Genomic DNA, 5,245 nt, shown 5'->3' with positions numbered 1-5,245 from the left:
TGCTGTACTCACAGGAGGTGATTTTCAGAGGGTAAGCAGTGACTCTGAAATACTTTGGAGAGGTCAGAACAGAGAAGCAACTCAGTAGGAGCTCCCGGTGTGATGGGAGAAAAGGTGCTGGCTGTCTTTGGGTACACAATGGTGAGAAGTGGGTAGGGATCACAAGCCCTACATGAAACTGTTGCTGGAATATGTATCCCACTGGAGTGTTCCCACTGAAAAAGAACACTGAAGAATTTTCTGCTGGCAGATCAAAGGATCACAGAAATAATTCAAGAACTGGAGGAAAAGGCCTTTCATCAGCTGCTGTAGAGCTCACTTTATTTAGTTTAGTCAAAGGAAGAATCATAGAATCATTTAGGTTGGAAAAGAGCTTTAAGATCATCAAGTCCAACCATTAAAGAAGATACCAGCCTTCCTCACCTAGGGTATAAACACTTACATCAGGGTAAAATTCCAGGGTGGGATTCGGTTGCCTAAACACACAGTGACTTACAGCATGTTAGATGTTAGATGTGTTACTCCTCCTTTGGGCAGAGGGAAGAATGAGATAAACTCCCAAGGCCCTGCCCAATCTTGTGTCCGAGAGCCTGCTGGATAGCCACAAGCTGAGGGCTGGGCATGGTGTGCGCTCCCTGTGTCCCTTCAGTCTTCCCATGACAGCAAGCTCCCCCAGCTGCTCTGCAAGCTCTGCAGGTAACACAAGAGCTGTTCTAACAGAGCAGCGAAATCTCCCTGCCATTACTGGCTAACACAGCCACGCGCTGTCAGAGGATAACCTGCAGTTCCTGATGTAAACTCCAAGGAGAGTCTCGGCACAGATGTGCATGGATCAAGTTGGATTTGAAGCCAGATCCCATCCTCCAGCTGGAGACCCAGTGTGCTGGGCTCTCAATCCCCGGACTGTGATGCCCGGCTCTAGCAACCCTTGGATGTCTGGCATGCGGTTCCCTCTCTGGCAGGGAGCATGTTTCTTGAGTTGCTTTATGTATTTGCACTTTTAATGCCTTGTATTTGTGCTTAATGCATCATTTAAACACTCCTACACATATAAGGCATATCGGCATGAAAATAGGAAAAACAAATGCGTCAGCAGCTCGTTGCCAAAGCCAATGCATTCGAGTGCTGTTGGTGGCTGGGTGCGTGAGAGGCTCTGAGGGGCCCTGCACAACCCAGGGCACTCCCCCCCTCGGCACCCGCCGCTGCTTCAGGCACAGCAGCCGTCTTGACCAGCTGTGGGCTGGTCACGGGATCATTCCTCAGCCAGCGTCCTCCCCTGCATCACAGCGCCAGAGGCCATTTGATAGCACTGATGCAGTCGGCTGGGGACTGGCAGGGGTGTGGGAAAGCCAGCAAGGGCGGCCGTGTCCCACTGCTGCAGCCTGGGACACGCTATTGCCACAGCTCCGGGGTGGGAGGTGTTGGTGAGGGACTGTGTGCCAGAGTCGCTGTGACTGCCCAGACCCCAGGCATTGCCCCCCTCCGTGATCCTCTCAATCCACGCAGGGAGATGGGTGCATGCAATGGATGTATACAGCGATCACCTTATGGGTAAGATGACATATTAAAGGGGTATGGTTTATTAAAACATATGCTACAGCCAAATAATGAGAAGTTCGAATCCAAATATGCACATACTGTGAAAAAAACTCTGTAATAACAACAGTACGATGGAAAATAATTCCATACCCAGATGTAAAATACATTCCTGCATAGGAGTGGTTGTTTACTTAGTGGCTATACTGTAATGTTTAAATCCCGATTTCCAACAATCAGTAGCTACTGAAGAGTGTGAGACAAATACATTGGAGGCGGTTTGGGGAGGGGTAGTTCAGTAAAAAGGATAGCTGCTGAAAAAATATGCTTATTCTGCTTTTTAAACCACCAGTGCTCCTGCTTTCATTTCTCCCAGTTTTGTTCTCAGTTGATCTATTGACTTAGAATTATGGCTGGTCCACAATACCATGAGTAAACGTCCCTAAAATCCATTTTTTAAGCCTGGAGAACAGCAATATGAATCCTCAGCCTGTTTGCTAGTGATCAGGTGTCTCTAGGGAAACTAATTCTTTTCTTGGGCTAATTTAAGTTTACAGGAAAGCATGCAGTCAAAATAAACATCCAAATGCTTAACTCTTCTGATTTGTATGGATTTGTCCTGGATTAGGACTTCAAATATTTTTGTAAAATATATATATCTGTAAAATATAATTCTTAATCCCATGAATATTTGGAACTGACTGGTAATTAGCTATCAGCTTTACTCTTGTTTTGAAGTCTACCCTGACACCAGTTGAGTCACTGGTTTTGGAACAGGATCAGAAAATGATGCCATTAAAGTCAACCAGCTGCTCCAGTACAGCTGTAGACAAACAATGAAAAAGATGATTCTGGAAAGTGAAATGTATTCACCTGTAACAACAAACACATTAAAGTCTCATCAGATTCTTTCAGGTTTGCATAAGGTTGTTTTAAGAAGTCATTTAAATATTTTTAACAAAATCCTGGCTTAGCTGAAGTCTCTAGGAGTTTTGTGGTGTTATAACTGGGGCAGGGACTTTCACCTTTTGCATGAAGTGCTCCAATTTATTTTATTGACTTATCTATTATGAAGATTACCTTTATGCTAATCACATCACAAAGCATGCTCCAGAGTTATTGTAAGTACCCACAGAGTTAATTAAGGTACAAGCAAATTCAGAACGTCTCATTTTGGATAGAGCATGATGGTATATCTAGGCTAAGCACTGATTAAAGCTGTGAAAAAGAACTTTGCTTCAGTTCTGTGGATGAGCTAAAAATATACGTACTTAAAAGTTCTTTGCAGATTAACCAAAAATGCCCTTATTTTTACTGTTTTTTGATGGAAAAAAATCTTTTGTGGATGAACTTCACCACTGGAAGTGAAACGAGTTCTTCTGGTTTTGGACATTTAAAGTGAAAATGAAGGAAAAGTGGAAGAAAGTGTTAGTTTTCCCTGCAAAAGATGTTACTGAGGAGAAGGGAAAGGTGGTGAGCTGAAACGTGGGGGTGTGCAGGTGAAAAGGAAGCAGCTCAGAGGTTGTGGCTCCTGCAGGACTGGGCAATGGAAAAGTATCGGCCAGGTTCTGGCTTGTGCAGAGGGCAGCAATGCGGGGAGCAGGAGCCCATGGCCACAGCAAACCACTGAGCTGAGCTGCCACCTCCCAGCCTCCTGGCCAGTCATGATTATCGTCATCTCTTGTCCTGAGTCTTCTGATGAGATATGGCAGCTTGGCTGGGTGCCCTGGCTCCCCAGGGCCACAGCCTCCAGCTCACTCTGGTCTGCGCCCGCCCATGCTGCTGCTCTGCCTTGGCCAACCATTCCTGGCCTCCTGCCTCATTGCAGCTTCCCTTGTCCATGCTGAAGCCACAATTCAAGAGGTGCCATGTAAATGGCTTTTAAAGTGAAGGGGAGATGATGGGAAGAAAATCTGTATTAGAACGTGAGGACATGAGCATGATAGTTATTTACACTTCTGCTCTGATAGACGCTGCAGTGCCACATGTGAGCCTAGCTTAAAAAGATCAAGATGTCTTGATCCTGGAGGGATCAAAATAAGTCTAACATGTCTGGGCTTTCCTCATTCTTATGCTAGGCAAACCGTGGATTTGACTTGAATTTGGAAGTAGAGTTGGCTTCCCTTCAGCAGCGTGCTTTGGTGAATACGTTATTTACTACAGAAATAGAAAAGGTCTCTGGCGTAGCAGCAATCGGGTAGAGAGTAAAAAACAAAGATGAATGCAAGAAGAAGAAAAGCAGAGTCTGCAGCTGAGCTACGAGACGGACCAGAGGTCGTGAGGGACAGAGCTACAGGAAATCTGTTCATGCTGGCAGCAGGTGCAGGGGGGAGCCCTCATACACTGCTGTCAGTTGGGAGCGAAGGTACCCCACAAAGAAGCAGCCATGTGTAGACAATGAGAAGCAGAGAGGCTGAGAGGAGGAGTGGAAAACAGAGGGGGCAATTCTGAGCTGGCATGAGGGTTCAGGAAGTCGTTGGAGAAGGGAAGAGGCAGCAGCACTGCCTTCAGTACACAGGAGGGATTGTTAAAAGTCGGTGGGATTTCTGATGCAGTAGTGCTGTAGTTTCACAGTCGCTTTCAACCAGAGAAAGGCTTTTGGTGAAAAAAAAAAAAGATTTAAATCCACATCTGTTCCCAGTTTACTGTAGAGCCAGAGAAATGCTCTTGCCAGCACAAAGCAGGCAGTAAGCATGAGGGAAGGGAAGGAAGGCACAACTGGAGAAGAGGCAGTGGAGGGAACAGGCAGGACCATTTCTTTTGACAGCTGTGCCTGCTTGTGCCATCATAATGAAAATTGGAAACTAAGAAATAGCAAAACACTCCAACTCCCTCCTGTCCAGTCTAAGATAGAAGATAGCCATATAGTAGCCGCTGGCAGGCATGCTCTTCTGTGTAATTTCTTACCCCATCCACCTCACCCTAAACACCTAAGTACTGCCCAAAAGTGCGTTAAGGCAAGCTGTAGGTGGGCAGATTTCTCTGTAAGCTCTGGATGTCTCGCCATGCCATTTGGATCAGACTTTCCACGAAGGGCACAACTCAAACAGCATTAAAACCCAAGAATACAATTCTTGCCTACTAGTATTTGCTTCAGAAGGCTATCTGCTTCCTGTACCTTCTTCTCCAGCTATGCTTGAAGTCCTCTGTAGAAACTATCTGCCATCTCCCTCCAGCTCCTTTCCAACGGTCTGACAACCAAACAAGGGTGACTGTTCAAAAGCAGCTCCTCTCTTGATAAAGGAACAGATTGCCATCTTCAACACACACACATGCACATATATTCACACATACTGCTGATTATCTACCCAGGTAATGAATTACATTCTGCTGAGTATTCTGTTGTGATGGGACTTTTTTGTTAAATATACACATTGATGTGAGTACCCATGAGGTAAGGCAAAGTCACCTGAAGCTGAAGTGTTGAAGTTTGAGATAAACTTTAACTCTTGGAGTAGATTCAGAGCAAATGCAAAGAAACCATTACCAGGGCTTCTTTCTGAGTACAGATCATGCCGCGCTTCTTTTGAATTTTAGTTTAGAGAATAGTTACCTTTTGGTAGCTTTGGACTGTTTAGCATCTCTAGAACCTCTGCTGTTCAACATATAAGCAGCTGAAACAGGTCTGCTGATGATGCTGAGTTATTTGAGGTAGCATGAACAAGGGCTGGCTGCAAAGAACTGCAGAAGGACCTTATGAGGCTGAATG

Source organism: Egretta garzetta, unplaced genomic scaffold (genome assembly GCF_000687185.1).
Source record: "Egretta garzetta isolate BGI_Z169 unplaced genomic scaffold, ASM68718v1 scaffold118, whole genome shotgun sequence".
Lineage (NCBI taxonomy): Eukaryota > Metazoa > Chordata > Aves > Pelecaniformes > Ardeidae > Egretta > Egretta garzetta.
The sequence above is the reverse complement of the archived record's forward strand: the minus strand, read 5'-3'. Positions refer to the sequence as shown.